The sequence below is a fragment of the Podarcis filfolensis genome (assembly GCF_964270895.1).
Source record: "Podarcis filfolensis genome assembly, chromosome: 16".
Lineage (NCBI taxonomy): Eukaryota > Metazoa > Chordata > Lepidosauria > Squamata > Lacertidae > Podarcis > Podarcis filfolensis.
In genome coordinates this window covers 27,591,361-27,617,162 of record NC_139620.1, presented here as the reverse complement: position 1 = coordinate 27,617,162, position 25,802 = coordinate 27,591,361, and the positions used below count along the sequence as shown (strand labels likewise).

The 25,802-nt window shown below is 43.4% G+C and overlaps 2 protein-coding genes and 2 gene segments (V, D, J or C); all 4 read right to left on the bottom strand.

Moving 5' to 3' along the window:
• Positions 1 to 25,802, bottom strand: part of LOC310751335 (immunoglobulin lambda-1 light chain-like) — a 100,135-nt gene that overhangs the window by 24,531 nt on the left and 49,802 nt on the right. The gene's annotated exons all lie outside the window — the stretch shown is intronic.
• LOC310751334 (immunoglobulin lambda-1 light chain-like) overlaps positions 1 to 25,802 on the bottom strand; it is a 90,317-nt gene that overhangs the window by 32,523 nt on the left and 31,992 nt on the right. The window lies entirely within an intron of this gene.
• LOC310751314 (immunoglobulin lambda-1 light chain-like) overlaps positions 1 to 25,802 on the bottom strand; it is a 46,413-nt gene that overhangs the window by 14,937 nt on the left and 5,674 nt on the right.
• LOC310751394 (immunoglobulin lambda variable 3-9-like) lies at positions 20,542 to 21,835 on the bottom strand. The segment is given in 2 exons: positions 21,741 to 21,835; positions 20,542 to 21,641 (listed from the first exon to the last, which is right to left on the bottom strand).

Here is a 25,802-nt window from a genome sequence, read left to right as displayed (position 1 = left end):
ATGTGGTGGCCTCCACATGACTTGGACTACAACTCCCATCAGCCCAAGCTAGCAAGGCCAACATTCAGATATGATGGGAGTTATAGTCCTAAAATGGGAGGGAATGGGTTTAGACAAAGCTACACATTCTCATGTCTCCTTATAGTTAGTGCTGTTCGCTGCAGCCGGTGCCCATTGGAACTGGTGGGACAGGGAGACCAAAAGTAGGGAGGGTCAGCGACGGGCAAAGCTATTGGCAGACTGCTTGTGGGAAGGGAGAAAGGTTGGGTGGTTCTGCCTGAGGGCACATGGAGGTTGTTTGGGAGCAGTGCTGCATTAACCCTAATGGACCACCCTCCACAAGGGACATGGAGCACATGGAATACCAGAGGTGATATTTGGGAATGTTTGAAATAACACCTGAAATGAATCCTAAATCCCCCCCCTTCTATTTCTCTGGAGCTGAATGGGAAGAGAGGAGTAGTGAATTTTCATTGGGCAAAGGGTTTATATGGAGGCATGTTCAGCTAGTTCATTAAAGTGAATAGCAACTTGAGTCAATTCATCGCATCTAATCATACTATAGAGCCCTTAAGTAGCACTGCTCCTGCAGCACTGGAATTTGTTTAGATGCAGCATTGCCTGGTGGAAAGGGCTACAGCCCAATGGTAGTCCATCTGTATTGCATCAGGGTGTCCTTGTTTCAATCCCAGATATCTCCATGTAGGATCGGGAGCCTAGTACCTCTTCATTAAACATCCTGAATGCAATGAGTGATCCACTGAGTGGAAGGAAGAACATGTTGGATTGTACGTGATGTTTGGGAATGTTTGAAATACCCACCAGAAATGAATCTGGGATGCATCCTGAACTGAAATTGACCTTTTCCATTTCTCAGGACCTAAATTGGTAGGTAGGACTAAGAGAGAACCCTGCCTGATCTTCAGGAAAGCCACAGCCCACCGGTGTAGAAAATGCCCACCTAGATGGACCACTGGTCTGACTTGGGAGAAGACCACTTCCTACATTCCCATGAAATCGCACTGCTTTTACCACTGCATTTTGGCTGAGTAACAACACACTTTCTTCTGTAATAGGACAGGAAACCGTGAAAACAACGGGCTTGAAGGAGATGGAATGAAGAAGTGGGTCAAGAAATCACACCGGTGAAATGTATGACATTTTATTAATTTGCTAACATTATAAGCCAACATACAAAGGAGATTCCAGGGAGAAGAGGAAGGGAGGAGGTGTGGGGAGGGGAACGACATAGGAAAGAAAACAGACTTGATGGATCAATGTAACATTAGAGGAAATCAGAGAATAAACTTGGCCCCCTTGAACATGAAAGGACTCTTTCTTCTCGGCTTCTGGAGGCACGAGGAACTCATCAGACCCATCCAGCCTTTAGGCACAGTCCGATCTCCTCACCACCTTCTCAACGGTCTTCCCATCATGCGTCACTTTGCAGATGACTGTCTCATAGCTCTCCCAGTCGGACTTTTTCATGCTGAGGTAGCTGCTGGCCGCATACTTGTCATTCAGCTTGGTGGGCGTGGTTGTCTCCACCCCAGAGGAGATGGTGGCGCCATCAGCCTGCCAGGTAACTTGGACAGTGCCTGGGTAAAAGCCATCCATGAGACACACCACGGTGGCTTTGTCTGAGCTCTTCAATTCTTCTGGGGATGGTGGGAAGACATTCACTGTTGGAGGTACTGTTGGCTGACCTGGAAGTCAAGGGGAAAGCTGGTTAAGTGTTGTGTCTCAGGGGAATATTAAATATTTGGCTCATATAATAATTTACTTGATTTCATAAAGGAAGCACTAATCTCTATTCCCCAAAGTTGTGTTCTGAAATGTTTTGTAAGGACATTTGACTATCTGGAAGGCATGACTTGTTGATGTCAATCTCCTCCAAAAGCTTTTCTTCTCCCCCAGCCTCAAGACCCTTTGTAATACTGTTGCTTGTGAAGCCTTCTCCTCAATTTAACTGCTATTATGCATTATATCTTCTCAGAATGCCCTTCCATTAAATATATCATATAGATGTTTCCGGATTTATTGTTCTCCATGTGGTGGGGGTGTCAGAAACTGGGAGCTGCTATTTAAATTTCCCATAATTCTCCTGATGTAGCATTACTCTGAGTCACTGTAAGCAAATTTAAATGGTGGCTTCTGGACCCATCTATTTTTAGAAAGTGGATATTTTGCTGTAAGCTCAACTAGGTGGCCTACAAGACTCCTTATGATTCCTTACGATTCTAGTCTGCAGTTCTGTGTGCTGGAATTTTTGAAAGGATCTGGTGGCTTTCTGGAAGCCACACCTTTTCATTTTGGTAGCCTGCCTTCTAGTCCCAAATGTTTTATTCCCCCTGCCAACTTCTAGAAAACGTTTTCCCCCGTTTAATTGTCATTATTTATTATATATTCCCAGAATGCCTGACTTTTTAAATGTACAGCAGATATGTCACCTAAGGTTTCTGGTCTTCCCAGAGGTAGATGCCACTCACAGAGAGACAAAACCTTGCCCACACCTCTGATCCATTTTTGCTTAGAGCGTTTATAGTGTTGAGCCTAGTGACCAAAGTGGAATGGGGGTGGGAGGAAGCAAGTGCGATGGTTAAGTCAGATAAATAGTTGTGGGCACCTGAAAAGAAGTGGAATGCTTTACTGCCTCTGTGTTTGCTAGATGTTCTTAGACTCCAGCTCCCATTAGTTGGAGTCCAATAACACTGCGAAGCCCACAGATTCTGCAATCCTGAATTAAAGCCTTTGTCTGTCACACTTTCTTTTTAATATTATTGTTCTTCTTGTTGTTGTTGCTATTATTATTATTAATCAAGCCACCCTGAATCCTATCAGGAAAAAAAGGTGTGGTATGAATAAATAAATAAATAAATAGTATAATAAATCATAATCAATGCTTTTTTCGGGGGGGGGGGATGCAGGGGTATGCATACCCCTAAATATTTTGTGCATTTTTGAACTTTTGTCCATTTACTGTATTTATTTTTCCCAATTTGAACTATAAAATGGTGGTTTTCTTCAGTCAAAATGAGAGTACCCCTAAACATTTGTTTTAGAAAAAAAGCACCAATAATAATAATAATAATAATAATAATAATAATAATAATAATCTTGAGGCCATATGCCTTTCCAGGGTATTCTCTTGCGGCCATATGCTGATAGTGGATTGGAACAAAGTCCAAAGTAACAACTGCTTTCTCAAAATCTTCTGTACCATGAAAATAAATAAAAACAGTAATTTCTTTTTTAAGTTCAAAGTGGGGGGGGGGATCATCCATTTTCTCTCACACTTTCCACAACACCTCTCCCTCTCTCTTCTCCCCCTCCTTCCCCCTCCCCCTCCACCAGAAGAGGGCCAGATCCTTCTTGCCAGAGGTTTCGCCTTATCACCCACAGAAGGCTCTTGAAATTAGGAAAAGGCTCACAATGGCGTTCCTACTAAGCTTCGTGGACTTGGACATATACCAATAAGGATGGAGGGGAGTCTCCTAACAGCTCACAGCAAAGCTGCCCATGTAGCCGATGGGAGGAGGTTGGGTTGTGGGTGGCAGCCTCATAGATCAGCAACCTCTGACGCCTCCTCTCCGCAAATGTTCCCCCTTCCCTGCTTCACTATGATTCCTGTATTGCAGAGGGTTGGACTAGATGACCCACAGGGTCCCTTGCATCCTACATTTCTATGGTTCTGTGATACTCCACCAGCACATAACCAGGTTTTGAACTTGGAGCAATGCACTGACCCAGTCCTCACGGAGGTTGCCTTTGGGGCTGCTGGCAGGAGGCTAGCATGACAGAATGGACTGGCATGTCAAGGAGAATAGTATGTTCAAAATATTCCCCCCTGCAATGCTGGATTTCTTTGTACATGGATTTTCCTTAAAAAGAAGAAGGGGAGGGGGGAACCAAGGAGGAATAGAGTGGTACCTCGGGTTAAGAACTTAATTCGTTCTGGAGGTCCGTTCTTAACTGGAAACTGTTCTTAACCTGAGGCACCACTTTAGCTAATGGGGCCTCCCGCTGCCACTGCACGATTTCTGTTCTCATCCTGAAGCAAAGTTCTTAACCCGAGGTAATATTTCTGGGTTAGCAATGTCTGTAACCTGAAGTGTATGTAACCCGAGGTACCACTGTATTCCAATCAATTTACAGTGGTACCTTGGGTTACATATGCTTTAGTTTACATACGTTTCAGGTTACAGACTCTGCTAACCCAGAAATATTACCTCAGGTTAAGAACTTTGCTTCAGGATGAGAACAGAAATCGTGCTCCGGCAGCATGGCGGCAGCAGGAGGCCCCCTTAGCTAAAGTGGTGCTTCAGGTTAAGAACAGACCTCCAGAACGAATTAAATTCTTAACCTGAGGTACCACTGTATTGTAGCTAATAGACCCCAAAAGGAAAAAAAGGGAAAAGGTTGTATCTGCCTAATGTTTACTCATAATAAACACATTGGAATTAATAGTTTGAAATTATTCATGCCCATTAATTTCAGTGAGTTAACTTTAGTAGGACTAACAATGCATGATAACTGCGTAACTACATTAATATCTTTCAGAGGGAAAGGCCTGTTCATCTGTCATAGCAAAGAGTACAAAGAGGCTTGTGGTGCCCTAAAGACTAACACAGGTCCTGGGTAGCTCTAGCCAGGTTGGCCGAAAGTATTTTGCTGCCCAAGGCAAAGAACAAGATGGCACAGCCCATCCCCCATAGAGAAGACAACTGGATGGGCAGTTGAATTTTACTTGAGCATTAGCAATGGAAGGAGATTGCCTGTCTGTATCTTTCTATCCACCCATCCATCTATCTATTAATCCATCCATCTAGATCAGGGATCAGCAAACTTTTTCAGCAGGGGGCCGGTCCACTGTCCCTCAGACCTTGTGGGGGGCCGGACTATATTTTGAAGGGAAAAAAATGAACGAATTCCTATTCCCCACAAATAACCCAGAGATGCATTTGAAATAAAAGCACACATTCTACTCATGTAAAAACACCAGGCAGGCCCCACAAATAACCCAGAGATGCATTTTAAATAAAAGGACACATTCTACTCATGTAAAAACATGCTGATTCCTGGACCATCCGTGGGCCAGATTTAGAAGGCGATGGGGCCAGATCTGGCCCCCGGGCCTTAGTTTGCCTACCCATGATCTAGATAAACAAACACACACACTTTGGTGATCAATTCATTTTTTTAAGACTACGTGAAATCTAGCTTCACGTTAAAACATTTTGTTGGCCAATCCGTATCACCCTTTCCCCCCAGTACACACACAAAGCGATCAACATGTATCTTATTTGAAGTTAACCAGCATACTTTCCCCTTACATCTAATGGGATTTTGGTGGGATTTATACTGCCTAACCATCACTCCACCCCAATCCATTCCCTCATGGCAGGGCTGCCTCCTTCTCATCAGTGATGCCCTCTGAAAGACTGGAAATTGATGGAAGTGCAGTATCTTTACTAGGAGTAACTAGGACCAAAAGCAATGAAAAAGCATCTCTGAGTTCATCAAAATGTTTCTCCAGGCGGGATGGTTAGCAAGGGGGGAAAAAAATCTAGAACAAAAAATGAGATTGGGAGCGGGAAGAGAAAAGCGGCCAAGATGAAAAGCCGTAGTCTGCCATCCATTGCACTAAATATTATGTACTAATAGCATTTCCCATGAATGGGTTCTTACATAGCCTAAATTGCACTGGTCCTGCGGAAAAGGGAAGTATCAACAGAATTAGAGGAACCCTGAACCTTGCCGTGTTTTGCTAAAGTATTGAAAAATCTTGGAGACAACAACCCAAACAGCTCAATGAAGAGTGAGCATGCTGTGCATTCATGGACTGCAGATTGACTCTCTGAGAGGGGAAAACAAACAGAAAACTGTCAAGAGAGGGAGGGAATGGAGTATCCTGAACAAGGCAACAGAGTGCAACGTTTTGTTACGGATCCTACTTGCCTTAAGAAGTCAGGGTTATAGCTTATGTTAGTCATAGACCCATCAAAATTAGTGCCCATGGGTAACTTAAGTCCATTAATTTCAGTGAGTCTACTCTTTAGTAGAACTTAGTTGGATACTACCCACTGGATGATATTCAACTAAAGTTGAATATCTTTAGTTGAAGATACTTACTCAGTGCAGATGCATTGAAATTAAATAGGTCTATTAGTTTCTGTGGGTCTATGCTAAGTAAAACTTAGCTGACTGTCACCCAGTGAGGTTTTTGCAATATCCTTTTCTTTTCCGCACCACCCATTTTTAATTCTTTTCCACTCTCTTTTTGCTAAACACCCTCCAGCTTGACAGAGGAAGGTTGATGAACCTGAACGGTTGGCCAGCTATTGTGACTTTTTAGTTAGTCCCCAATAAAGTTATTATACTACAAATGGTTTGGTGTTTTTTTCTTGTCCTAATGGACCAACGCAGCTGTCTAAAATCTTTTCGGAAGTGGCAAGCCATGGACCCAACACAAACTCCAACTCTGTTACTTTGGAAAAGAGATCCATTGACTTCACTGGGACATATTTTCAAGAAAAGGTATTTAGGATACAGAGTATATTCTGCTTTCTTTTTGTTAGACTTGTTTCTGAGGGAATTGGGTTCAAAGTTAGCTTCTTGCATTCAGAATAGAGATGAATACATTGGCAAGCAGAGTGGAAAATTCTAGCAACTTACAAAATAATATTTTACCTAACTTTTTCAATTCAACCAAATGCATCATGCTTTTTTGTAAAACCTGTTTCTGCATGAAGACGTACCTGCAAATCATCTTTCTACCCCTGCACCATGAAAAGATTTAATGTCCAGGGCAAACTGATTCAGATGTAAACTCACCAAGTTCAACCACTATTACTCCCAGGTAAGTAATTGCATTATTACTTATCCTATTATTTCAATCTATGACACCTAATATTTTTTAAATTCAGCAATGACTACAAAGGGGGGAAATGATATCATTTCTAATACAACCCCATTTTGAACTAGTTTTAAATATTACTTGTTGCTACAGATATTATTCTAAAAAAGGTAGAGTAGTCTTAAACTGAAAAGGCAATTTTGCTTTGTCACCATGGTCTTCCTGATATTTTTAAAACAAAACAAAACAGTGTGACAAATGAGAAAATTTGCTTTTTAACTTTGCCGTAACCTTACCTACGTATTCTTTTCCCACAATGGGAAAAGTTGAACCTATTAATTGACGACCCAAAAAACTCTCATCGAAAGTTGTAATATTATTAAAAATGGCAGATAGCGATGGTTTCATGACAGCAAAGCATTTACTTATTCAGAAGTCTCACTTTGTCAACTGGACTTACTCCCAGTTAAGTGTTACCTTAGATTGCAACTTTAATCGGCACATAAAAGCAGAGAAACATTCTACAAATTCATCTGATCTAGTTGACCCAAGAGAGGACAAATCCTGACCCTCTCCCAAGCCGATTTGAAGTACTGGGCAAGAGATGACCTGCCTAACCCAGAGACAAAGTTTGGAATGAAAAATGACAGAAATTAAATACAAAGCCGATCAGAAAACAATTGTATAGGCATTTTAAAGCGACTTACCTAGGACAGTCAATTTGGTTCCAGTGCCGAAGACATACACACAGTGACTAACGGCCTTACAAAAATGTTTTTTGGTCACCAGAAAAAACTTTGCTTCCTCTTTTCTGGATAGCATACCTGGTCAGTGACGAATTTGATGCAAACGGCATGCAGCAAAGGGCTTTGAAAGATGGGGCATAGGTGAGTTTTCAGTGCAAAAATGTTGGATGGATTCTGATGCAGAATAATTCATTGGAAAAAGAGAGAGCGCTGAGCCCTAGATCTGGAAAAAATATATATTCTGCAATGTGGTCGGGACCCCTGCTGAAAAGGGTGTGAACAGCTGTCCCATGCAGACTGTCGTGCAAATAGCGATGGGTGAATCTGTCAATTTCAGTTTCTCCCAGTTTTTCATTATTCTAATCAAAAACTCAGTTTGCCACATTTTGGTATTTTTATTTTTAAAGGAAGTCCTCAAGAAAATCCATCAGCATTGTAGTGGTGATTTCTCTCAGTATACACATTCTTTTTGCAAGCAGTCTCCCTCAAAACAGTGCTTTTCCGTGTGCTATTTTCATTCGCACATGCACTTTTATGCATAGTTCGCCCTAGCAAACACAATTTTTTCCTGCACATTGTTGGTTTCCGTGCTGCATTGCAAAATTCAGAGAAGGGTTGATTTTGACGGAAAGCTGAAATTGTCTTCCCATATTGTTCTGGGAACAGCAAATGAGATAGTTCACATGAGCACGAGGAATTAATGTCTTCCTCCATAACCTCCTTGCAAAGGATCCAAGTGTAGCTGCAAGTTACAAGCCAAGAGGGCAGACCCTGAGATTCCCCTCCTGTGCAGATCCATCAGGACTGGATAGCTCTACATATGTCTAAGGCAACTTACTTGTGGACATAAAGGCGCACATTTGCACTGAGTGGATGCTTAGGGAGATGTGTACCATTGCACCAGCATGCAATGGTACCATCAATTCACTTCCCTCCATCCAGTTCGTAATGTGGATGGGTGTTCTATCTGTGACAGTTTTGCTCTTTTTACTTTTACCTTTTTTACCAGTCTCTGCTTATGCACCCATGGCCCTACGTTAGTCATGTCCATGAATTACAACAGGTAAACTCTGAGTAGAACTAGCACTGGCCACAACCCTTCATCTCTGTGGAATAAAATCTTGGCTTGCAAACTGGATACAGTGGTACCTCGGGTTAAGTATTTAATTCGTTCCGGAGGTCCGTTCTTAACCTGAAACTGTTCTTAACCTGAAGCACCACTTTAGCTAATGGGGCGTCCTCCTGCTGCTGCGCCGCCTGAAGCGCAGTCCTGAGGCAAAGTTCTTAACCTGAGGTACTATTTCTGGGTTAGTGGAGTCTGTAACCTGAAGCGTATGTAACCTGAAGCGTCTGTAACCCGAGGTACCACTGTACTCGCCGCCAGTAAAATATTAATTCACTTCCTTCGCCCACATTTTTTGGTGATTAAAAATATATATCTAATTGGGCCTTTGTCAAAACTGAGCCCATGACACAGTGCAAGTAAAATTACCCACTTAAAATAATCAGTTCTTCTCTATCTCATTCTACCACTGAGATTCTTCCCCTTTCTGCTCATATTGATTTCAAGGCTCAGCGTACTACAGTGCTCACAGGTGTGTGTGTGTCTGTGCATGCAGAGAGTTAACTGAAGACTGTACATTTATTTTGGGGCAATATATTCTGTCATATTCAGAAGTCTACCCTACACCACCCAGAATCTAGAACACTTCTGCCTCTCATTTTCATAGAGACCTATTAATTCGGCTTTTTCTTTTGAAATATTTTTTGTTGGTTTTTACAAGCACAAATTTAAAATAATGAAAAGAAAAAAAACTTTTAAAATATCCATACATGAGATTCTCTGAATCTTGTGACTTCCCCCCATCCCCTACACGGGTCCATAAAATAGTTTTTCTAAAACTGCATATCGTTACATTCTCCACAGTTTTCATCTCTTTAGATTATCCATCTTTCGTTTCTTTACAAGTTGTTTTTAAAGTCCAGCTAATGTTTTTATTTGTTTACAATGGTCTCCTAAGTAAATTATGAATTTTAATCTGTCTTTTTCTACAAGCTGGATTCCTATAGGCATCCATGACAGATTAGTGTAGACTTCCCCTCTATAGACTAATTTCTACTAAAGTTGTTTTAATAAAGCCGTGAACCCCTTCTCAAGTGATTCCTGGGTCCCTGGAGAAATCTACACAACACATGCACCCATTCTGTAGACAGCACCATCTCTCCCATCTGGTCTGAATTTATATGTGACCTGCAACAGTGCAATACAGATGTGTTGTTATATCTGGCTTGAAGTTTACCCCCCAAAATAACCCAGCTTCACCAAACACAAGGAACGCACTCCAAAGTACAAATCTGTGCCATCAGATTCCATAGAAGAGAGATGCTCTCACATCTCCTTCAATTCCTTAAAAACTGTTGACTTGTCATTAGGAACACAGCAAGATTACTAATTCTGAGTCAGACCATGGTCCGTCTAGTGTGATATTGTCAACCCCATGTAGAGATGCTGGGGACTGAATCTGAATCTGTTCTGTCTGAAATTCCCAGGTGTCAGAAAAGGTTATTTATGTATGCTACTATGGTGTTTTTTTAGCCCCAAAATGGAAAACGAGCGAGGTCCCAACCAAAGAAGAATGGCAACTTAAGTTGACAGAATATGCGCAGCTCACAGACTTAACATATGGAATAAGAGAACAAGGAGAACATATGTTTAGAGAAGATTGGGAAATGTTTATTGAATATATGGGGTGAAACTGTGTACACTTGAAAATGGCAGCATTAAGATAAAATCAGCAGGGTAAATAAGTTATGATGGATGTAATAATGGAACGCTGAATGGTATAGTTTCTGTAAAATATGCAGGGATTTAAGATATGTAAAATGAACCATGGAAAGAGAAGAAGGGAAGTCATTGATTACTTAAGGATGTAAAAATGAGTACTTTAAATTGTAAAACAGAAAATTTAATGAAATTTATATATACAGAACCTGGGACTTTCTGCATGCAAGGCAAATGCTTTTTCACTGAGTTACTGCCCTTCCTCAAGGATTTAAGCAATAATCGTTTACTAATTGTGTAGGTTTTTTCCTCATCTGTGGGACAAAAATCGAGGAGAAGCTATAAGCATACGAGGACTCTACAGTCATGCTTACCTGAATCACAGTTCCAGTGTGTACCTCCTCTGCCTCTGAGATTTAAGTCAGGAGATTTAGGGTGCTTTCAGGAAAAAAATCTTTTCTCCCCACTCCCTGCCGATAATTCTGAAGAGTTCACTTCCAATCGAGAACTGATGTGGTTGTAGTATCCCGCAATAAAGGAAGAACGAGAGGAATCTGTAGAAATCACCAATTTCTCCATGAAATCCATTCTTGCATGTGCAAGACATAGCAGGCAATTGCAGAAAGATTCCGAAATGCTGAGCCGCCGATGAAATGCAAACCTCTTATGAGGTTGAAGATTGCTGTTTCCAGAGCAGAGCATTACTTCTGTGTAATCCGGTTAATATCATCACAGGAACCTTAATTCTTTGAGTGATTTCCCTTTTATAGCCAGAATGGCTCCATCCACAACGGAGAAGCTTAGGAGAACTCCAAGGTTTTTCGAGGTAAAAATGAATAAATGAAACGAAGTGAAAAAGGACCAAAAGACCAAATAACTTCCCAAATAGCCCAGTGAAATTGTAGCGCTCAGTAGCCAATAAATACTAGAAAATGGAAAATCAGTTCCCCTACACTTTGGAAACTGGGTAATAGGCAAATGGTGTATCTTGAACAGAAGTACTCCAAACTGCAACATTTTTTTTGCAGGTTCCACTTTCCACATCTGCTCATATTTCCAGAACATCGCATGTGGCTTAACTGAAAAGCATGGTTTGAGAAATCTGCAGGTTAATCTCTGTGGATATCCTGTGGCCTTTAACGCCACCCTTTAAATACTCACAAGACAACCCGTTGATCAAACTGGATTTCAATGTGTGGCCAAATTAACTCCATTTTCTGCCCATCCAGAAGGTCCAGAAATCTAAAAAAACAACAACCCAAAAACTCGAAAGACTCCAGGAAAGGTACGTATCCTCAACATGCACAAGTCTACATAAGCGCACAGCACCCATTGTCAGGAGCAGTACATCTGATAAGCACTTCCTTCCAGAGGAGGAGATCGGTAATGCTTCAGCAGCGGCCCGTGGCTTGTACTCAACTGGCATTTTCTGAAAATAGCAGAGCACATGTTTCTGGTACAGGAGGGTTCCTAGGGTCTGACTTTGCATCCTCTGTGCAAATGAACTGAAAGGTCCATTCACAGAAACACTGAAACATCTGTCAATGCGTTCAGTTGGTGGTTAGAAAGGGTTGGGAGGTGATCTTGGGCAGCTATTAGACGAAGCTGCTTGGGCCTGGACACCTGCAGCAGATGTTCACAGAGTTCTACTAAGTACGTTCGAGGTTTTAACTCAGTCTGCATTTTTAAAGTGACCCAGCCCGATTCACACTTCCTGGACTAATATGCACAGAAGAACGCAGTTATCCTTTAGATTTTCATACTTCTCTGAATTTTGTGACGTAGTGCCTGTGCGAAAAATTAAGCACAAGAAGGCATGTGAAAATGCATATTGTAGGTGAAAATGTGTGGGAAAATGCATATTTGAGGGGAAATGTATATATGTGTAGACACACACACCCATCCCTACTAAATAATTGGAAGTCAATAACCCTTCTGGTCAATGTGGGTGCTACAGTTCAGTGGTAGAACATCAGCTTTGCATGGAGAAGACCCCAAGTTCTTTTTATAATTTTTTTTTATTAATTTTCAATTACTAATATCCAATAAAAGCCACATTGTGTCAGTCTCAAATTACAATTCACATTCAAATATACAGTGGTACCTCGGGTTAAGAACTTAATTCGTTCCGGAGGTCCGTTCTTAACCTGAAACTGTTCTTAACCTGAGGCACCACTTTAGCTAATGGGGCCTCCCGCTGCAACCGCGCCGCCGGAGCACGATTTCTGTTCTCATCCTGAAGCAAAGTTCTTAACCCGAGGTACTATTTCTGGGTTAGTGGAGTCTGTAACCTGAAGCATCTGTAACCCGAGGTACTACTGTATACCAATTATAAAGCCAATTATACATTTTGTATGGCCTCCCGTGTGCTGGATTTCAAAGTGGAATGTTTTTATTTCATCCTGCTTCTGAAGTCTTAATTAATTCAAGCTTGTTCTTAATCCCCTATCAACAGCTACAGAGTTTTTGACTTCCATTCGTATTAACACATTTAATAAATCTTATTTCTGCAAAAGGAGTTCTGTATCCTATAAATATCCTGTGAGGGATGTTTATTTTATCCGTTTGTTTCTTCATTCTTCCTGCTCTCGATCATGTCTTCCACGGCATCGCTACTTCCACTCTTTTTCTCTTTTTTCCCCTTTGTTCCCAGAGGCTGTAAGAAAAGATCCCAAGTCAAATCCCCACCATCTCCAGGTGGGGCAGGGAGAGACCCCTTGCCTGAAACCCAGTACTTCTGGGATTGCAAGACTGCAGGGAGGCACACGCCGGCCCCATCCACCAGCCAGAAGCCCAAGGCTTTCCAGGAAGAACATTACAATCAGGAGAAGACTAGCTTGACTCCATCTGTCAGCCATAGACAGAGCAGCTACAGGGGCTTGAATCCCTAGTAATGTCTGCCAGAAAGAATAATCAGCTGCGACTACCAGTTGTTCTGCAGCTGCAGAGCTGTTGGGAAACTGGGAAAGTTCCATTGGCAGAGCATGAAACTCTCTCTCTATTTTGTATATCATTTTTATTAAATTTCTATTTTACAATTTAAAATACCCATTTTTACATCCTTAATATGTCAGTGACTTCCCTTCTTCTCTTTCCCTGGTTAATTTTACATATCATAAATCCCTGCATCTTTGACAAAAACTATACCATGTGCATGCGCAGAAGTGCTAAATCGAGCCATGTGCATGCGCAGAAGCGGTCCTCCGGTTGTGAATTTCTCAGGATGTGGCCAGACCTCCGGAACGGATCCTGTTCGCAACCAGAGGTACCACTGTATTTTGAGAGAATGACTGACCCTGAGTGTTATGAATGAGGGAGCAAAGCTTCTTCCTATTGCTCTTATTTTAAAACACATCTCCCACAAAATAACACATGTTGTTGTTGTTTAGTCGTTTAGTCGTGTCTAACTCTTCGTGACCCCATGGACCAGAGCACGCCAGGCGCTCCTGTCTTCCACTGCCTCCCGCTGTTTGGTCAAACTCATGCTGGTAGCTTTGAGAACACTGTCCAACCATCTCGTCCTTTGTCATCCCCTTCTCCTTGTGCCCTCCATCTTTCCCAACATCAGGGTCTTTTCCAGGGAGTCTTCTCTTCTCATGAGGTGGCCACAGTATTGGAGTCTCAGCTTCCAGATCTGTCCTTCCAGTGAGCACTCAGGGCTGATTTCCTTCAGAATGGATGGGTTTGATCTTCTTGCAGTCCATGGGACTCTCAAGAATCTCCTCCAGCACCATAATTCAAAAGCATCAATTCTTCAGCGATCAGCCTTCTTTATGGTCCAGCTCTCACTTCCATACATCACTACTGGGAAAACCATAGCTTTAACTATATGGACCTTTGTTGGCATGTACTCCTTTTATCACATACACAAACCTCTCGGTACATTTTTGAGCCAATAATTGTATCACAAAGTTCAGAGAAGTGGAAAACCAGAAGGATTAAGAGTGTTCCTATTTGTATACGGTGAGAAGTGCAAATCAGGGGTCTCCACTACAATTCCTGGAATGTTTTAATGCTGGGAACTGTAGTTTTGTGACGGAGATACAGGTCTCCTAACAACTCTTTAACCCTGAACATGCTGCATTACCCAGGATTATGTGTACGGGGGAAGCCATGATAGTTGTGTAGTGTAGTTCTACTTTAAATTTATAGTGCCTATGTAGCTTCAATGAAACTCTCCAGAATTCTTAAGGGAAGCAGAGAAGCCGAAATTAATTTATCTCTTAGTTCACACCTCCATCTTGTGTATCAGAGCGAAACTGCAGGATGCGCTTAGATTTTCAGCTCGCCAGTAGCTTGCTACCGGATACTCCTTCCTGCTTCCAAGAAGCCTGAAGATGGCAGCACAACCAAAGAGATGCAAACATCTGAAATGCCTTTCCAGGCATCCGCCTCCAAATAAAAGCGGGGATAGAGAAAGGAAGCAATATCACCACTAGCAGAGGTCAGATGCATTTGCAGCAGCGCCTGTCTCTTGCAGCAACATGAAGCTATTGCACGTTAAGCTCTTCTACACAGGTATTAAAGATGCAACAAAGTCTCTGGATTTGATTCTGAGACAGACTCTGATGTACGCTCACACCACCAGTTTGCATTTATTAGTGCAGAAAGTATTGATCTGATGTGTAGAGATCTTTCCCATACTAATGAATTCAAGAGGGTTCTGGAGGCTTCTCTGTGTGAAAGAAACAAGCAGAAGGTCCGTGATGTTTGGCTTATTCCTTCAGAGAAGCTGAGTACAGCTGGCTTAAACTGGTCCTGTTATCTCTTCTGTCAAGGTTATGCTGACTATAAAAATAAGGCCAGAAGGAGCCTGGGTTTCACTTTGTCTTTCTATCTTTTTCTTTCTGGTGTGGTGTTCTGTACATAGTATGCTTGGTTTTAAAGTTTAGACTTATTACACTGGGGAACAAATTTTTTGTTGCATTGACACCTGCAGTTGTTCTAATCTAAAGTCAATGTGCTGATTTCATATCTGAAGTTGGTTTTGTTCTGTAAGCTCTAGTTTTTTTTGCAATTCATGTTTTTCACTTTTCACCATAATCTTTGTTTTTCACAATGCAAGAATTCAATATTTTATTAAACACATAGCCAAAGTAGTACAATATGAGTATTAGTGTAAGTGACTTATATAGCATTGAACGTGACATGTATAGCATTGAAAATGACATGTATATCTATGTACAATTGGAGGTATGCAAAAAAATGTATTCCCTTGGGATACACAGTGTACTGGGGAACAATTTTTTTTCATTTTCTTTTGCATTAGATTTTTCAACTGTTCTTATATGTTCTTTCAATGCTGATTTCAAATCTGAAATCGATTTTCGTGTACATGCTATGGCTACCTTTCAATTTCCGACTTTTGCCGATATGTCATATTTACACTGGGGATAAGTGGACACTGACACGTTGATCTACCCTAACTACATGGTAATTATTGTTTTGCAAACTTAATTTTTCTTTATTTTTAGTTTTGTATCCTAAATATTTGTATTTTTCAGATCGGACCATGGCTTCTTCAAGTAGACAAAAATGTGTTATCAGTTATTGTAAGTTCAAGTTAAGTCTGCTGCAACTGGATTTCTTATGGACAGGGCCAGTCCTGAATGTATTTGGATTTGTGACAATTATGCTCATTTGCCTTCAGTAGCAGTAAAGCTCTGCTGGATGAAATACAATTGCCTCTGGTCTATTTTTGGGGAATCCTGCAATGTGTTTAAGTTGTTACTCTGCTAACTATACATTGGAATCTGCTCTGGATCAATATTGCATAGAATTCCATGACACTTTAGGTTATATTGATCACTGCTTGTGGTCTTCCTCTAGACATTTGGTTGGCGGTTGTGCGAACAGGATGCAGTACTAGGATGAGCCTTGGGCCTGATCCAACAGGTGTCTTCTTAAGCTCTTGACTCCACCAAAAGTTTAGTACAGGCAGTATTTTTCCCCTTGGAGGTATTCAAGAGTCAATGGGACGCGGGTGGTGCTGTGGGTTAAACCACAGAGCCTAGGACCTGCCGATCAGAAGGTCGGCGGTTCGAATCCCCGCGACGGGGTGAGCTCTCATTGCTCGGTCCCTGCTCCTGCCAACCTAGCAGTTCGAAAGCACGTCAAAGTGCAAGTAGATAAATAGGTACCACTCCGGCGGGAAGGTAAACGGTGTTTCCGTGCGCTGCTCTGGTTCGCCAGAAGCGGCTTAGTCATGCTGGCCACATGACCCGGAAGCTGTACGCCGGCTCCCTCGGCCAATAAAGCGAGATGAGCGCCACAACCCCACAATCGGTCACGACTGGACCTAATGGTCAGAGGTCCCTTTACCTTTACCTTTACTCAAGAGTATGCAATACCAGCACATTTCCCCACTGAATTCTACAAGTGTGGCACCATGCCCATTCCATGCCATGCCAAACACCTGTTCCACCCTGTTCTGCCTCTTTGCAGTGCCAAAAATAGCATGTGCATCAGCAGTCATGCATGGGCCAATCGTGTGCAAATGCGGAGGTGCCTGTACTTTGACGGTTTGTTTGCATCATAAGTGAACACAATTCTAAATTTATTCTTGCCTTAGGGAAGAGAAATACAGGTTTCTGTCTCAGTTCCCCATCAGGCTGCATCACCATATGTGTCGTTGCACAGTAATAATCACCCTTGCCATTGGCCAGGGCTCCATAGATTGTTGTTTTTTTAAAAAAAGGTAAAGGACCCCAGGACAGTTAAGTCCAGTCAAAGGCGACTATGGGGTGTGGCACTCATCTTGCTTTCAGGCCTAGGGAGCCAGCCTTTGTCCACAGACAGCTTTCTGGGTCATGTGGCCAGCAGGACAAACTGCTTTGGCACAACGGGACACCGTGATGGAAACCAGAGGGCACGGAAATGCCATTTACCTTCCTGCCACAGTGATACCTACTTATCTACTTGCACTGGTGTGCTTTCTAAGTGCTAGGTTGGCAGGAGCTGGGACAGAGAAATGGGAGCTCACTCCATCACATGGATTCAAACCGCCAAACTTCGAACTGTCATGGTGTCCCGTTGGCCTGAAAAGTGAGATGAGCACCACACCCCATAGTTGCCTTTGACTGGACTTAACCATCCAGGGGGTCCTTTACCTTTATTTTTACCTTCACATTTGATTGCAGTTAGGTATCTGTGCCATTTTTGAATGCTGCTCCATTATTATTTTTAAAATAGTGCTTTAAAAAAGAAAGCGAAGATATTACGGGGAAGAGTTCTAACCTGGCCTACTCCTTCTGCTGTTATACTTTCAGCAGAGTTTCCTTTTTATTTTAAGAAATAGGATATATTTAAAAATGTAGTCCCTCTGTGGAAGGACTTAGGGACGATAAGGCTCTTAATGGCTACAAAAATAACAGCTAAATTCTACCTCCGTTATCAGAGGCAATATACCACTCAGTGCAAATCACTGGGAGCTGCGAGTGGTGACAGTATTTCTGTTGCACTCAGCTAACAAACATAGACATTTCTCTTTGACAGCAGGAGGTTTTTGCCTCACTTCCTCCTTTGATGGGGCCACTGTGCTTTCTGGCTAGCATCTTTGTCCCAGACTTGGCAGTAATAGTCAGCCTCATCTTGCTGTTGGACACCAGTGATGGTTAAGGTGGCTGTGCCGCCAGAGCTCTTTCCAGAAAAGCGGTCTGAAATATCGGCAGGTCTTATGCTGCTCTTATATATAACCAGTTGAGGGGCACTGCCATGTCTCTGCTGGTACCAGTGCACATACTACTTATCAAACTTATCCCCTGAGCAAGTGAGTTCCACAGTTTGCCCCAAAGACACAGAGGCAGATGGGGGTTGTGTAAGTACATACTCGGCAACAGAACCTGAAAGAAGAAGAATTTTTTTAAAAAATCATGGTGTTACACAGATGTGGAAATAATCTGGTAAACACATACATGCAACTCTTCCTAAGAGAGGAACACTGACTTATTAGACTGCACATCATATCAACTAATAAGGCTCAAACTCCAGTCTAAGACAATGCAATGACAAATCTTCCTGCAGATAAGTTGATAGGAGAAATGAATGTCTAGCATCCAACAGAAATGAGGAATGGGTCTCTCATCACCTGAGCAATAAGTGAGGGCCAGAAGGAAGGGAAACCAAGCCATGATGTTCATTGCAGAGGAGTGATCTTTGCTGTGACAAATGGTGCATTGGGATAGCTTTTCTCCCCATTCTTAAAGCCTACCAAAGTTGCCTAGGGTTCTCTGCATGCAAATCTGCTTCTTGTTGATTGGGTGCTGATCCTGCTCCAATGCACATGAGGAAGGGTTAGAGTTTGGTGGCAGAGCCTCTGCTTTGCGTGCAGAAGCTCCCGGGTTCAATTCCTGGCATTATCAGGCTGGGAGAGACTTCCCGTCTGAAAACCCAAGGAGATGCTGCCACTTAGTTTAGGCAATCCTGAGCTAGGTAGACCAATGGTCTGACTCAGTATGAAACACTTCCCTGTGTTCTATAATGAAGATGGCAATTTGGCTGACGGAATTTGAGTGCACAGCCTGGAGGTGTCAGCGGCTCCTGGCTGGTTGCCCAGGAAGCTAAGAAGACAAGGAAAGCTTTCTTACCAGTCTATTTTATTTCAATATTACAGAGAGAGGCTACAGAACCCAGCCTCTTGGATAATGGTGTTGTCCCGAGTGAATCTCCACCCCCCATCTCTTCCACTTCCTCATTCATTACTTCTACGGGTGCTGCTCCCTGCCCTCTGTCTTTGAGCTCTTTGCTCTCCTACCTTTAAGGCTTGCCGGGTACCGGGAGATGGAGGGTCAGGGATGCTTTCTAATGACACTGTGTCAGCCAGGCGTTGCTCAGCTTCAGCCTCCTCCTCTCCCATGATTCCCCAACTTTCCTCCTCATCTGCCTCTGAGTTGTGACTTCCCTCAAACCCCTGTTGTAGATCTATACGGTCTTCCTCCACCCTGGAAGGGTCAGGATGGAGAGGCAGTCTCCACCCACGTTTCATCGCTGTCAAAATCTATTGTAACAGAATTGCACTGAATCAGCAAGTAGAATAAAGAAAATTAAAATTAAAAATACGTTTGTTGTTTGTCGGCAGTTGCCTTGGTGATATTATCTTATGTCTATTGCCAGTCGGTGGAGGCAGCACTGAACTCAATGAATCAGTGATTGGACTGAGTACAGTGGAACCTCAGGTTGCGAACGTGATCCGTGCGGGAGGCACGTTTGCAACCCTCATCGTTCGCAACCCGCAGTGCCGCATCTGAGCATGCACAGGTCATGATTCGGCGCTTCTGCGCATGTGCAAAGTGCGAATTAGGGCTTCCGCGCATGCGCGAGCGCCAAAACCCGGAAGTAACCCGTTCCGAAATCCGAAAACACGTAACCTGAAGCGTCTGTAACCCGAGGTACCACTGTATAAGGCAGCTTCCCGTGTTCCTGTTTTGAACTCTTGTTTTCTGGAAGCAACAAAGCATTGACCAAAGCAGTTCTTCAATGCATAATCTGTCCCAAGGGATATGTGGTGGCAGCGTATCATGTGAGAAAGAGGAGGACGTGGTTAGTGCTCTGAAGCATCATGCAAATTAAACCCCCACTTCCTGGTTGCACAGAGTGGATCTTACCAAGTCTGCCAGCACCTTCTAGAGATGTTTACTGAAACATCATGATGGTTTAGGGTGCTTAATTTCGCCACCTTTCCCAATACGTCCTAGATCTGAAGTTCATGCGGACTGGAGATCATGACAGACAAAAGGATGGTAGGCCCCGACCAGAGAAGAGTGGCAGATCAAGTTGATGGATTATGCTGAGATGGCTAAAGTAACTAGAAGAATCAGAAATCAGGAAGATCTAAATTTTAATGAGGGGGGAAATTTATAACTTATCTTAAAGTCCATTGTAAACAGTTAAAATCCTTAGTACGATCAGAATATCACTTGTAGTTCAATGATGAATTTTGGACACAATGGAAAGGTAAAAGATTAGGATTATTATAGAAGATGCTAGAGGAAATGATTAACAATAGGACCCACAAAGGGGAGGAGGGAAGTCCAGGAGATTCATTGGAATATTGTTTTCATGTTGTATGTTGGAATATATAATGTGTTTGTGTGTGTGTGTGTGTGTGTGTGTGTGTGTGTGTGACACACAGACAAAGGAGGTTCTTTATCACACAACACAGAGTTAAAGTGATGTTTATGGGCACAAGATGTAGTTAAGGGGAATCAGACACGGAGGATAAGTTGTGTCCAGCATAGCCAGAGAACCGCATTTTGAAATGACAGGCCAGCTCCATCAGGCCTCCTCTCCCCTCAACCAGGTGCGTTTGTGTGTGTCAGCCAACCTATCAGACTAAGATTATCAGACTAAGTAGCAAACCGGGTTCATTTCATCACCTTTGCTGAAGGCCCAACTCCATCAGGTCCATCCTGCTCCAAAACTGGGCCAACTGGTCATTATAGGCACAACTGTTTAGACACTGGTGCCTGAGATGGATTTATATTTTCCTCTGCCCTCCCTGTTCCTTTCGCCTTGTGTGTCGTGGTTTTCCTTAGCTTATAACCCTGTGGGCAAAGAGTGTCTTGTTTCAATTGCTTCTATGTAAGCTACTCTGGGAGCCTCTTTGACCAAAGAGCAGGGTACAAATGCTCTAAATAATGACAAAATAAGCCTCTCTGTGGCCCGGCATAGACCTGCTGTCTATTTCCGATGCACACTTGAAGTCTATGCTAAATTCTCTACCTCAGTGAACCCCCTTCATTTGCTTTCCCTCATTAAATAAGGGAGTGAGGTAAAAAAACAAGTGCAACTCTAGGAAAAGTGGGGATTTTGGGGTTAGAATGGCAAGGCAGTACGAATAAGCCTCTTTTCATGAAAATTCAATTCCACTGGAAGGTCCCTCCTCTTAAGACAGAGTATGATAGCAGCTGCCTTTTTCAGCAAGAGGTTTTTGTCGCACTTCCCCATCTGCCTGTGTCACTGTGAGCTGTGCCGCTGTCCCACACCTGGCAGTAATAATCGGCCTCATCCTCTGCTCGGGCTTTGGCAATGCTCAGTATGGCTGTGTTGCCGGAGCTGGTGCCAGAAAATCGGTCCGAGATCCCAGTGGGTCTCTTACTGTCTTCGTATATTATCAGTACAGGGGCCTGGCTGAGTTTCTGCTGGTACCAGTGCACATAATTGCTCCCAACGTTGTTCCCAGAACAAGTGATTTGGGCATCTCGTCCCAGAGACACGGACACTGATGGGGGCTGCGTCAACACATACTGGGCAAAAGATCCTGAAAGAGAAAGAGAAAAATTATCTCAGGATATGTTAGATTCCTCTTTGGTCTGTCGCTCAGGAGAAAGAAAGAAAAATACACTTTTTTCTCTCCTACCTGAGAAATAAGTGAGGAAGAGGCAGGCCCAGAGCATGATGGGAACGCAGAGGAGCTCTCCTTCCTTAAGCAGAAAGGAGTCTGTTTCAGACCCGTCTCTCTGCTCTCTTAAATCTATTCAATCTTGTGACCCAGCCCTACATTCAAATCATTTCCCTTGAAAACGCAGCACACCCTCCTCTCCACCCCTGGGGATAAAATGCATGCTATTGCAGTGTAGAAAATGAAGGGTGAACACTTATTTGGGGGGAGGGGCATCTTGTGAGAATTAAACTCTAGTTCCCATTTGCAGTGTTATGCAGAAGAGAGCCCAGGTTGTTTGACCCTTTAGTTAATTCCCTTTTCACTTTTATAAAAACTATGCTAGACACTCTCTTTTAAAGTTTAAATAATAAATAACTTTTGCTCGGTGTACTTGCCCTTGCTAGATTAAACATAAAAGACAGGCAGGTATTTGTTATGTTACTAATATGTATTACCTAGGTTTGTATCTAAGGTGGATTCTAAACACATATAACAAATGTTCTGAGAACTCTTTTTTAAAAAGTTTTTAAAAATACATTGAATTTTCTATAAGGCTCACCATCGCCATCTAGTGTCACATTGTATATTGTATATTTCCCCTTATCTGCCCCTGAGCTATGATCTCCCTCAAACCCCTCTTGTAAATCTGAACTGTCTTTCTCTTCCTCCTCCCTGGAAGGGTCAAGCTGGGGAGGCGGTCTCCACCATTCCTCCTCTGCCCAGTCCTAGACAGGTGTGAGAAATGGTTTGTGTGTCGCTGACCACTGGGGATAGGTAGAGTTCACTGACTTCACATGGCAGCCCCACCACAGCGCTCTGATCAGCACAGCCATCTGAGTGTGCACGAGCGATGGCGGCCAATGTCTTGGTGATGCCTCCATTTACAATGGAAAATGGAGCCGAATGTAGACCATCCCTGTTTGGTGGAGAGAAGAGTGGGAAGAGAGAAGTGCTTCTGTCTGAAATCCCTGGGAGCTGCTGCCAGCCAGTTTAACAATAAAGCAATGAACAGGGTGGTGATACAATGACTGGGAGCTGGGCAGCAAAAACCAAACCCTAATTTTTACATCACCTGCTAGGTTTAGCCCATGGCACTTCTCCTCACCTTTGGAAATAGGTAACCAAGGCTTTGTTCCCTCAAATCTACATGTGAATTTTGATGTGTGAGGAATTCTGGGCTGCTCCCTCCGCATAGCTGCTCCTATGCTAAGTTGTCTACCTGGTTGAACCCCCTTCATCCGCCTTCCCCATTAAAATCCAGGAATTTCCAACAGGGCTGGGTAGTGCTATAATACAGAAATGTGTGGCTAAGCCCCCTCTGCCTGGCTGCATCGAGCTGATCTCATCAACTCGGGTGCTTTATAGATCACCAGCGGCCTCCAGAGTTGTTTACTAAAATGCCACCTGTTCCAGTTGTCAGGATTCATGCCCCAAAGGCTCTAGGGGCATGTTGTTAGTAGAGTAGCAGCTCCAAGAAGGCGAGAGGTTCACTCAGGATGCAGTAGATTCATCAGTAAGAGTTTGCTAATGCAAAAATAAGCTTGACTATTCAATAGGTAAATATAAAGGACCCCTGGATGGTTAAGTCCAGTCAAAGGCGACTATGGGGTTGCGGGGTTCATCTCGCTTTCAGGCCGAGGGAGCAGGCATTTGTCCACTGGTCATGTGGCCAACAGGACTAAACCAGTTCTGGTGCAGCGGAACACCGTGATGGAAACCAGAGCACATGGAAATGCTGTTTACTTTCCTGCCACAGCGGTACCTATTTATCCACTTGCACTGGCGTGCTTTTGAAGGGCTAGGTTGGCAGAAGCTGGGACAGAGCAACGGGAGCTCACCCCGTCATTGTTGGGAATCAAACCATCGACCTTTGGATGGGGAAGCCCAAGAGGCTCAGTGATTTAGAAGACAGCCCCATCCGCGTCCCTTGACAGTTGAATACCAGGTCCGTAGAATGGCCATCTCCTCATTATCCAGTTGCAGCAAAATATAGCGTTGAAAAATAACTTAAACATACTATGTACTCTAGGCAAGTGAAAATCAATCCAGAACGAGAGATTGAAAAAACAGCAGAGAATAACCTGAGACCCTGTCAGACTGCATTTATAGGCAGCCCAGAAGCAGTTGGACCTTGAAAGATAGAGAACAAGTGACGCCATTTGAGCTGCATGTCTGTTCCCTTGAAAACCTTGGAACCTTAGAAATCTTCCAGACACACTAGAAGATTCTGGAACACTTCTATAAGCTTCTATGGATTCTGGACTTCAGAAATGCCATTATACCAGACACCAGTACGTCATAGATCTGAAGTCTGCCAGGTTTGGAGATCAGGACAGAGAAAAGGGAGGGCTGTTCTTTTGTTTTTTTCTACAGAACACAGAGTTAATGCTTGGATTTTCTGACTGCTTAATGACTACTACTTAATGAGATGACTTTGAAGGGGGGCTCCTTCCAGCTCTACCATTCTACGATTCTTTGAAATGGAAGATAAGGTTGCCAGAGAACAGTAGTTCAGGAGACATCTCTGTGGCCAGGCATATACAGGTATATGTTAGCTATTCCAGCTGTGCTCCCGCGGCCTAGGCTAAGTTATCTTCCTCAGTGAATCCCCTTAACTCACATTCCCTCATGAATCAAGGCAGTAAAGGTAGCAATAAAATAAATGCAACTGAAGGCAAAGTGGGGGTCACAGGTTGGCCATTGCAAGGCAGTAGGAATCAGCTTTTTTAAAAATGAAAACTCAATTCCAGTGAAAAGTCCCTCCTCTGAAGACAGAGTATGATAGCAGCTGCCTTTTTCGGCAAGAGGTTTTTGTCGTACTTCCCCATCTGCCTGTGTCACTGTGAGCTGTGCCGCTGTCCAACACCTGGCAGTAATAATCAGCCTCATCCTCTACTTGGGCTCTGGCAACGCTGAGTGTGGCTGTGTTGCCAGAGTTGGTGCCAGAGAATCGGTCCGAGATCCCAGTGGGCCTGCTATCATCGTGATACATTAGCAGTACAGGGGCCTGGCTGGGTTTCTGCTGGTACCACTGCACATTCTTCCCACCAATGTTGCTCCCGGAACAAGTCATTTGGACATCTTGTCCCAGAGACACGGACACTGATGGGGGCTGCGTCAACACATACTGGGCCAAAGATCCTGAAAGAGAAAGTGACAAAATATCTCATGACGCATTAGACTCCTCTTTGGTCTTCTGTTCAGAAGAGAGAAAGAAAGAAAGGAAGACTTTTCTCTCTCCTACCTGAGAAATAGGTGAGGAAGAGGCAGGCCCAGAGCATGATGGGAACGCAGAGGAGCTCTCTTTCCTTTAGGTACAGAGGTTTCTGCTTCAGATGTGTCTCTGCTCTCTTAAATCTTTTCAATATCCTGACCCCGCCCTACATTCAAATCATTTCCCTTGAAAACGCAGCACACCCTCCTCTCCACCCCTGGGGATAAAATGCATGCTATTGCACTGTAGAAAATGAAGGGTGAACACTTATTTGGGGGGAGGGGCATCGTGTGAGAATTAAACTCTAGTTCCCATTTGCAGTGTTATGCAGAAGAGAGCCCAGGTTGTTGGACCCTTTGGTTACCGTATTTTTTGCTCTATAAGACTCACTTTTCCCTCCTAAAAAGTAAGGGGAAATGTGTGTGCGTCTTATGGAGCGGATGCAGGCTGCGCAGCTATCCCAGAAGCCAGAACAGCGAGAGGGATTGCTGCTTTCACTGCGCAGCGATCCCTCTTGCTGTTCTGGCTTCTGAGATTCAGAATATTTTTTTTCTTGTTTTCCTCCCCCCAAAACTAGGTGCGTCTTGTGGTCTGGTGCGTCTTATAGAGTGAAAAATACGGTGGGGGGGCGCTTTTTGCATGGTTGCGTGCAGAACCCTGGCCCTACACAATCCCCGGCTAGTCAGAGTGGCTTCGCCTCCCCAAGCGGATGTGTTGCCAGGGGAGTTGACCAGGTACGGTTGGGACCGCCCTGTGCACACAATAGAGGGTGGAACTTACCTGGGAGTCCTCAGTCGGCTCCAGAGCTTCTCCCACCTTGCCCT